This window comes from Branchiostoma floridae, chromosome 7, assembly GCF_000003815.2.
Source record: "Branchiostoma floridae strain S238N-H82 chromosome 7, Bfl_VNyyK, whole genome shotgun sequence".
Lineage (NCBI taxonomy): Eukaryota > Metazoa > Chordata > Leptocardii > Amphioxiformes > Branchiostomatidae > Branchiostoma > Branchiostoma floridae.
This window is the reverse complement of record NC_049985.1, coordinates 2,167,182-2,178,445: the sequence shown is the minus strand read 5'-3', so window position 1 is coordinate 2,178,445 and position 11,264 is coordinate 2,167,182.

The window sequence follows — 11,264 nt, the reverse complement described above, 5'->3', positions numbered from 1 at the left end:
AGCAAGGATGCACAATACAAATTGCCCATTATTGAAAACTGTTGGCAAAAGCCAATAACACAAACAGTCCTTCCACATCTATGACTTTTCAGCTCCTTTCTTGACCCTTACTTGACAAACATTATACAAGTGCCTGTAAGTCCCAAACCCCCTTGCTTTGAATCAATAAATGTGTAAATCTATATGAATAATAGAAAAACAAAGCCAGGATGAACAAAAAAAATCCCTTTTCACTATTTTCCCTAAATTCTCCATCATTAAAAGCTGTGGGCAAAAGTCAATGAACAAATAGTCCATCCACATTCATGGCCCTCCAGATTCGCTCTTGAGCAGCCTGCATAAGTACATGTATATCTACCACATACCAGGCCCCGGATTATATGGTCCATTACTCCAGACCCCAGAGTAAATAATGAAAGATACATGAGAAACAAACAGACCAGCTCTGTGTTTATCTCATGCAGGAAATGTAGCATGGCACTCAGGGAAGTCTAGAGATGAGTCAGACAGTGTCTGTACATGTACATTAATTTTGTAAACCATAACTTCTAAACATACTGATGCAATGAATTAAAGTTTTATGGTGCATTCATCTTAGACAGTCCACTCTGTGTTTATCTCACGCAGGAAATGTGGCATAGCATTCAAGGAAGTCCAGAGATGAGTGTGTCTGTACATTTGTAAACTGTAACTTCTGCACATACTGAAGCAATGAAAGCTTTAAAACGTTACAGCGTGTTCGTCGTAAGCCAGTCATGGGATTGAATGAATTTATATATATCCACTGAATTAGGTACATGTCACAGGAGACGAGCACTTACTTTTATACAATCTGTAGCTAGCAATAAGCAAATTAAGATTGATAAGAAGGTTAACTTGACTTCTTACTTCTGATATTGCAAGATTTTCATGCAGACATTTAAAGGCACCCTTTTTGTTTTGAAATATACACAACTATCCAAAGTCAAAGTCAAAGTCAAAGTCTATCCTAAGAATGCCCTCATCCAATGCAGTGTATGTGACAAGGCCCTTACATGACATAGATACACACTTCTACACATCTAAATCTGGTATGCCCATATGGAACACATAATTGCGAACTAGGAGGCAAAAGTTTGACATGGTATTTCCACTTGATTAACAAAGGCTAAACCACGTTGACAGACATGCCACAGTTTCGTTCTATATGTGCAAGAAAGCCTGTAACACACAGTTGTAGAAAACTGTAGTAAAGATTTGAGGACTCAAAGATTGAGACCTCTTCAGCATGGTTTCATTTTGCGCATATCAGCCAAGTCAGTGATTTTTTGAAAATTCAATGTCAAAGACATATTTTTCCAACCTTCAGTTACAAGGCTCTATTTAGGACCTCCTTGGGTATAGTTTAACTGAACTGTATGTTGAAACTTCACTTTTAACAGAAAATACCCACGCAAGAAATTACATGTATTTACTCAACACCTTGAGGAATTTCTTGTGTTACTGTACACATAAACAATCATAGCAGTATAAACTTGGGGTGGAAGGTCAAGCTTTCAAAACATGGTTAAATCCTCTCACACACAAGTCATGTACATGATTGCATTTTTCTCTACTGATGCAAATACTGACAGAAGCTTTAATCCGGGCACTGAAAGAGGTTGAAACCTCCGGTCTGTTTAAAGCTTCAAACGCACATATGTGAACATTGATAAAACTGGCTACCTGTTAATATTCAACCCCCAGGAAAAACTTTGAAATGGATAATCCAGCTTAGCTTACTGAAAAGCTAATCTTTCACTGATCATGATCATGACAAAAAATTACAAACCCTATGTACAGTACAATGTACAATTATACAAGCAGGTTCAATGCACCAAAAAGATACCTCCACTATCTTCTTTAACCAAGCACGGCAGACTTAAGTTTCTATTGTCATTACAGTGTCTATACTCTACAGTCTTCCAGTTTGCAACTCGGGGAGAGACACTTCCATTCCAACATGTATAAGTAACATAAGCATATCATTAGAGGTTAATGCATGGTAACCATGGCAACAGATCTGCCCTGCCCAATCTTCTGACCCCGGTACTCCAGAGCTCTGCCATGTGTGACAGGTACAAGTGATGGACGAAGATAAAGGCTATAGGGAGAATAGTTTGCCAACTGAAGGGAGTTTGGACACCATTACGATAGTTTTATTGTAGCCTTAGTGTGGACCTTTTCTGGCCAATTATTGTCTTTTTTTGTTGAATTTTACCCCTTTGGAGGCTATGTATGTGGCACTGTTTGATTTAACAGAACAGAGCCCTGCCATGTGTGACAGGTACAAGTGATGAATGAAGATAAAACAGGGGCTTTACATGTATATTACACTGTCTGATTGAAGAGGACAGAGCTGTGGGTATTGCCTCCGCTTCTGGAGCGGGAGGTCAGGAGTTCGAATCCTGGCTGTTGTCACTCACCCGACTTCTACTTTTGCCTCCTGAAAACACTGCAGTCCTTTGAATCATGGCGGTTCAATTGGGTATTAAGTGAAAGAACTAACAGTTCAACTTAACTAAAGGGATTTGTTATGTTAGAATGGTTTTAAAAAATTTTGTAAACAAAATACTTTCATTTGTATTTACCCGGTACATGTAATTTTTAGAATGAGGGTTACATGTACATGTACTTCATCTCAGAAGTCCAGTAATGTTGGATGTACCACCAGTTCAACAAACATTTGGAAAAACAGCTAGTTCTATTTATAGTGTGATGACTCATCTGCCACCACTGAAAAATAGACAGAAGCCTCCATCATGTATCCTGTAACCTTGATACGGGACGCTAAAAGGCTTATGAAGTGATCCTCATCACCATACTGGGAAGTGTTTCCTTTCTACTGAACATGGTTACGATGGTATGCATTAGTGTTCAAGATAGCATGTAAGTTTTAAACTATGAAGAACATCACTTGCCATTTCTGGATAACTTTTGCTCAGTAACATGTTGTTCAAAAAAGGTAAAAGTTGATAGTGTGCTTGTTTGTATCTGTGTGTTCGTCTGTATGTATGTATGCATGCGTGTGCGAAAAGAATAGATACACAAATAGCAGTCACCGCACAAGCTTATACAAAAAATGAATGTCATACATACAATGCAATACTTTTTAATTCGTCCTTTACTTTAGTTGAAATTGGTGGACAATTGCTACAAGGCTGAATAAGCACTGTTAGTCAAGCTGAGGTCCACTGTCTATCGTACTTCAGCTTGCCACAAGAGCTGTATGCTGTACATAGCATCTGTCTTCTGTCATGACTTAAGATAAGTGGAAGATGAGCTCTTCCCTGTGCCAAACTGGTTCAAGATCACTTTCTCTTCTCTCCCACTTTCACTGACTCAAACTCTTAGCATGCCAAGAAAACAACATCTGCAAACCATGTATTCTCAATAAAGGCCTGCCAAGTTCAAGAACAGTGAACACTCTGCAGAGATGACCCCATGTGTCAAGTTCAAACCACAAGACACACCGGGGTTAGTCCTCACAGCCAGGCTATTTCCTGTGTGGGGGCATGTGGTTTGTGTACAGTGGGGGCTTTGTGGGTTGAAGTTTTATAAGTTCTTCCCACACCGTATGGTGTATAGGGCAGTGCCCATCTCCATTTCAGTAGCCCTGGGCCACACAACTTTGTGGAACCACTACAGCAAGGGGCTAGTCCACAGGTAGTAGTAGTTTGTTCAACTTCCATATTCTTTCCCAAATGCTGAGTGCTAAGCAGAAATGCAGTAGATGTGTATGCACCATTTCTGAAGTCTTTGGTATTATAGGGGACCGTACGGCATTTAGCGAGGGGGGGGGGCCGGTCGCCAGGGGGGGGAGGGCCAAGCAAAAAAATATTTTGCCAGGGGGAGGGCCTAGCAAATTTTTTTTTACTCGGGGGGAGGGCCAAGCAAAAAAAAAATAGCTTGGTCTGCCAGCAAAATATGTCCCTTAAAATCCAAGAAACGGCGTTTCAGAGGGTCAAGATTTCAAAATTTTTCTGGACCTCTGCAAGGGATCGCCCGAGGTTGGCGCTCGGGATACAGTGAAAATGCAAAAGGGAGGGGGCGGGGCTTATGCATGACGCCCTCGAAAACCTTCTTCACGCACAGAAATGTTATTAAACTCTAGATTAGTCTTATTGCCCTCAAAATGTAAGAAATGGCGTTTCAGAGCTCAAGGGTAAATATTTGCAAATTTCCCTGGATCCCTTTTGACGTGACCGGCCTCGCGCCTTTGATGACATCGTGATAATGTGTTTTGGGGGGATTTAATTTTGTATTTCTAAATTGAAATGCTATTAAAGTTAGCTTTGTTTGTCAGCAAAATATCTCCTCAAACTGAAGGAAATAGCTTTTAAGAGGGTCAAGATTTCAAAATTCTCCCGGACCTACCTTGCGATTCTTCGTGCCTTTGGCGCCGAACATGGTGTTCGGAACGTCGTTCTCAAAAACTTGAAACCCTCGTATTTTTTTTTTCATAGAAATGTCATCTAACCAGCAAATTTTCCCATAAAAAAGCAATGCAGGAAATCGTGGCAAAAAAAGCGTGGCATTTCTAAAAGATCTCCTGCAAGTCTGCGGTCTCACGCCCGCCGGCGGCTAGAGAGAGGCGACCGGTCTTACCCCGCCGTGGGAAAATCAGCGTCACGCGTCGGCGCCCCCCTCCCCACTACAGTTTTGGAAGTCGAATCGTGCTGTCGTTTTCATTTTTCCCCCCGATTTACCGTACGTTATTACCACCACAGAACCAAGAAAAAGTCCAAAATATATGTAAGTTGAAAATAGTTTCCGTCAAGCCGCTCAGGCCCGCGAGCTTGCAATACGTAAATTTAGGGAGCGGGGCGCGCGCCGCTTCGTCGCGCAAATCTACTAGAAATCCAGGTACAAATGCTTTTTAGGTGTTGTTTTAATATCAAAACAATGAAATAGCTTCTATAAAGCAAATATTTATGCCTCTATGAAGCATATATTTATCCCTCTATTTAGCAGATATTTTGAGCCATTCTGTTTTCCTTTTTTTACTAGGGGTGAGAGATCTGCTTCTCGATGAAAATCATGAAAAAGTATGACGCAAAGCACATTTCCAAATGGGAGCGCAGTGCTTTATTGCCGTCTTGAATATTTTTTTCAAAGTTGATAGGAGGGGGGAGGGCCAAGCAAAAATATTTTGTCTTGGGGGGAGGGCCTAGCAAAAAAAAATTTACCTGGGGGGAGGGCCATGCAAAAATTTTTTGACCCGACCCTCTGGCGACCGGCCCTCCCCCCTCACTAAACGCCGTACGGTCCCTAGGTGGATTGAACTCATGACCTATAGACATTTGTGCTGAAGGCAAGGCGGACACTCTACCCACTAGGCCATTGCACCGGTCTTCCTGTGTGGGGGCATGTGGTCTGTGTACAGTCAGGGCTTTGTGGGCTGGAGTCAGCCTTTGACTTATTTGGATCCACAATTAGCTCTGGCAAAGTGAAGTTAAGTAAGTAATTAGTTTGACATTTCAGTTATACTTCAGGATTTCTGCAAATTAGTAATCACACACACACAAACATTTGTATCCAGGACACAGGCCAGTCTGGGGGATTTGTGGGTTAGCCTTGTGATCAGTACAAGATTTAGTGTAGTTTCAAAGCACACTCATTCTCCAAATTCAAAAGCTGTTTCAGGAATTTTGTCATACAAGTACAAAATTTTTCAGTAAGACCCTTTAAAAAAATCAAATGACTGTTATTTATATATATGTATACCAAGCCTTTCAGTTTTGAACAATTTTTGACTTCATTCACATACAATGAAGCATAAAAGCATCTCAACATCTAAAACTGTGTTTGATTAAAAGTTTGATTTTCTTAAAGCTAAAGGAAACTTAAAGTCATCTTGTAGACAGACTAGGCTGGAACTTTGGGTACTCATCTTTGAATCCAAATACCGAGAGCACACATCAGGTGTGATACACACAAAAATAGCATAATGTATGACTGTTTAAAAGCATAATAATTGTACAGCTTAATGTTTTACATCAGGATAAACAATTGTCCACAAGGAAAGGGAAATCGCAGGTTTCCAGTTTTCCCCTATCACTGCTACCAGCGGGCGTCAGGAAACAACCCCCGACCTCTGCTTACATCACGTCTGAGGCCCTTCCTGTCACAAAGGATGATCCAACTCTGGACAACTAGTCTCTACCAGACTGACTATGCTGGCTGTTATAGGGGAAATAATTTGCCAGGAGAGATTTGCTACCAGAGGAGTTGGTCAGCCTCGCAGGAGGGAGAACATAAACCTAAGCGACTGAATTCCCATGGCCAATTTTACGATGTTTTGGCCAAATCCTACGATCCCCGCACCCCTGTAGGAAGGCCTGGTGGAGGCTACTGGACAGCAGTCACGGCTCTCAGCAGCTCCCATTTCTTTACTTTGGACACTATAGAAGGGCAGAAGCCAGTTACTGGTTCGATGACTCTGCCCATAGGAGTCTCTGGCACAGATAATACATTCTTCATTTGTTATGTCATTTTCGAAAATGTTATGTACCAAGTTAACACAGATAAACTTTTATGATAATTAGACTAATAATTTAATGTAATATAGTCTGAAATAATTTTAGACAGATAATCTTTTATGATAGGACTAATAATTTAATGTAATATCTTCTGAAATAATATTTTGTAGATGTCTGATATTAAGATAACATTCTACTTTTGTCTAATAAACATATAATAATGGTCACAGAGTAATTGGTTTCCTTTACATGCATGTATGCTGAAACAATTTGACGTTTTGTAGCAGCTTTATGTCAGGATGTGAACTCTTTTTCGACACACACTGATAGAAAAACACGTCAAGCACCCTGAAAAACAGTCCTTCTTGGTGAACATAATAATCACAGAAAACTTCCTTAGCAGCTCGTAAACCCATAAACTAATATTTTAATGTCATACCTTCTGAAATAATACTTTGTAGATATAATAACATTCTTCATAATGGTCACAATGTAATTGCTGAAACAGGTTGACATTTTTTTAGCAAATTCAAGACAACACTGGATGTGAACACTTGATCACAACTTCTACAACACACAGACAACGGTGACTGCAATAACTCGAATAAGAACAAAAACTTCTTTTAGCAGCTCAAAACACACTAAGGAGTCTACAGCTTCATTTTGCACCCAGCACAGCGTGCACGTATTGATCACTGATGTTACAAATAAGCCTCCCAATTTCCGGCCGGGTCATTTTGGTTGCTATCAAAATGTGAGGATAATATTTCACCACCTTTATTATTCCTACATTTGGCTTGAAGAGCAGGATCTACACAACAGTGCGGTTGTATCCATCATGGGTTGAAGAGGACCTATACAAATCCAGCCAATCTATTCATTCAGTGAGATAACAAGCACTCATCTGTTCTTTCTGTCCAGGAGTTTTTGTACTTTCAATACCCTGAAAAAACTGAACAAAGTACCATTCAAAGGTCTTGAATAGATTTCTTTATTAAAAGCAATGTGTAATACAGTCAAAACTGTCCAAGAAGACCATTCAAGGAAACAATGAAATCTGACCTAATTGGACAGGTGGTCACTATGGACAGAATCCGGATTCTTATCCTTGTCTGGGCAAAACTATAAGGGACCACAAAAAAGTGGCCACACTGAACATGTGACTTCAAAAGGAGCACAATTTTTCAAAAGAACAATATGCACAACTGCAACTGCTGTTTTCACAGATCAACAGCTGTTAAAAGTGATGTCATACCTCAGATGCAGATACTGTCATTCTATTGACTTCTTTTAATGTAATAAAATTAGCATAGGCAACAGCCCCCTTAATTGCCATGTGTTAGAACAGGTATGGTATGGTAGCTAAACAAATTTTAGTCAAATATGTGCAAAATATCAAATTTAAGTTTAACTTAGCATTTCAACATTGTTTTGGAAGTTTCTTAAGACTTCCAAGAGGGTTTACTTTAAAGTCGAGTCACGAAGCTCACATGCATGAAGAAGCACATGTCGCTAAAAATGGACGCCCTAGAAAACTCTCGAACAAAATGCGCTTTAATCAAAAACCAAGTCATGAAGCTCGCATGCTCGAGTGAGACCACATCAAAACAAAATCATTAAACAGTCGTAAAGGAAGAAACGGAAGCCAAAAATAAGGTGGTAGTTGATGAGAATGTGTCAGGTGACTTGTCGAGCAAGGAAAGTGATTAACTCTGGGGTTATTCGGAACCACGCTAGAGTGGACTGTTTCAAAACAAAACTATTATCGGGTTCCGCGTGAGTAAGGGTAAGTCAGGGAAGGGCCGGGATCAACTAGCTGGCTCGTACGTACCAGGCACTTAGGATGCTGTAGATGCATGTCAAATTATTATGGATTGTTCAGGATATGATGATGAATGTCACTGATGAAAGAAGGCGGATGAAGTCTTTAATGTCTGACCGTTTCCAGGCTTGTCCAGTTACTGGTCGAACAACCTGTGTACGAATGTCACTTTATCGTGAATTGTTCACGATATAATGATGGATGCTATCTCAAATATCTGACCGTTTCCAGTTTTGTCCAGTTACTTGTCATAAGTACATGTAACTGTTACCTGTGTATGATGATAAAAGTTGAAAGCTGTTCCCTTTCTTGCCATTAGTCACAAGAATTCAAACCAATAATGAATTCAATAATTTTATTACATTCTAAGAGTCTCGTCAAGCCTCTCTCCTTTTCAGTTCTACATGAAAATTGCAATATTGCAACTCTTTAACACTTACTTTCTACAGGTATTATGAAATTATGACACCAACAACGAAGTTCTGAGAAAATGTTTCCCATATGCTTTGCAGAGTACTCAATAAAACACATCTATCAAGCCAGACTGCTTTCCCAAAAAATTAGAACATAAATTTTGTCAAATTTCATTTCTTCTTCATTTTGCATTTTCATGGACCTGTAAGTCATACATTTATGCACGTGAATACAATGATTATAGATGAATTTTTGATGACACACTTGAAAAACATTCATATCATGCAGGTTTTGACATTGATGAAGAACCAGAAATTCCCAAGGCAGTCCCCAAACCGATGGAATCTGCCCATCTGTAGAACACCTGAAATATTCAACACCCATCCATGGTCTACTGAACAACTGGAAGACAGTCTGACATCTCAAATCCCCACACCCAACATGCTGTACATGAAGTAAGTGTGGATGAAAAAGAAGAATTTGTCCTGGCCTCTTTCTTAATAGTATAGTCTACAAACCTGTTCTGCTTTTCATGGTCCCTTTAGTAAGACTATTTTTTCCATCGTAGAACAACCAAACATTCAGCACCCATGGTCCACTGAACAACTGGGAGTCTGACATCTGATGTAGATGATAAAGATGTTCATGGCCTCTTTTTTACTAGTACCGTCTACAAATCTGTACTTCCAGCGACCATCTGTAGAACACCTGAAATATTCAGCACCCATCCATGGTCTACTGAACAACTGGGAGACAGTCTGACATCTCCAATAGCCACACCCAACATGCTGTAAGTGTAGATAATAAAGATATCTACTTTCTTTACTAGTACTGTATAGTCTACAAACCTGTACTGCCCATTCTTTATGGTCCTTTTAGGCAGACTATTTTTTTTTCATCTGTAGAACACCTGAAATATTCAACACCCATGGTCCACTGAAAAACTGGGAATCTGACATCTCTAATAGCCACACCCAACACTCTGTACTGTTAGTGAATAGACGATAGAGATGAATTTTTCCTGGCATCTTTCTTGCTTGTACCGTCTACACATCTGTACTTCTAGTGACCATCTGTAGAACAAATAAAATATTCAACACCCATCCATGGTCCACTAAACAACTAGGGGTCTAAGATAAATATGGGGTGATAAAGATAAATATTCCTGGCCTCTTAGGCCCACTTCAAACAGACAACACTTCGTGCGACTGTTATTGACTATTCGTTGTGGGCAACGGTTGTCTTTAGACATGCGTTCAGAGTATTGCGGGACACCCGTGGCGCAGGATTCCACTGCGGTGCGTGCGTGCATGACCCACAGTGACCTCTTGCTTGCAAATTAAAAATGGCGGGAGAATTCTTCATTTTCGTCATGCAGCAGATTACTATTCTTTTGCTTGCAAACAAACATTGTCCCCAACAAAGAATGACACAGAGACGGGAAAATCTGGAATTAAACCCGGCGTTCGTGGCCGCCGGTGGTATCAGATTACTACTAGTATCATGAAGGATGTAGCCACTGGTGGCGGGACATTGCGCTGGAACAGGCAGTTTCTGATGACAAAAATACGTTTCCATTACTGACTGCATATATTTACGGAGAAAAATGCCCTTTCAAATAGAAAAAAAAATGCTGCAGGCTTATTTGCATATGATCCAGTCCCGTCGCCGGCGACGATTTTTCTTTAGACATGTGAGGAATAGTCGCGGACCCCCCGCTGAAGGGTCGCGCGACTGGGTCCGAGGTGGTCGCACGATGATTCCATAAAAACCCTCGCACGACTATTTTGATCCTCTTTAGACAGCCTAAAAATATCTTCGCCGGCAACGTTGTCGACAACAACAGTCGCACGACTATGAAAGTGTTGTCTGTCTAAAGTCGGCCTTACTAGTACAGCCTACAAATCTGTACTTTTAGTGACCACCTGTGCGTAAGGAATAGTTGGCTCTTGTGCCCACCTTTAAAGGTGCCTTTAGTAACTTAAAGATAAGTTTATGCTACTGACACAAGCATTAAGATTCCAGTCAGACATGTGTATCTATAATACATGTAACTGTGCGACTCCTGTCTACTGAGGCCATTTACTCTCACAGTCACTATGAACAGGCTGTACTAGGACACCCTAGTAGTGTACAAATTTATTCAAAATACCTGGTAACCATGTTATAGAAGCATTAGATCCAACTAAAAAATAAAGTATCTTTGCAAATGCTTTCCTTTAGTTCTTCATCACTATTCATCAAACAGTACTCCTTAACAAAAAGGACCAATAAAAAGCAATGCCTCACCCAGAGAAAATCATCAGGTGAAAGTAAACTGATTTGGCACCCGATTAAAAACCAGCTTCCTCAGGGGACTGTCAATAAGCTAATTTGCATACATGGGAAATTTGCACGCATGGTCAATAAACTTGGCACCAAAATGGCACCTCCCGAAAACATGTCAATAAAACCTGAATACAAAGTGTGTCGTTACCAATAACCGGAATCATCCTACACAAGACAAATCAATATCTAATGAGATAAGA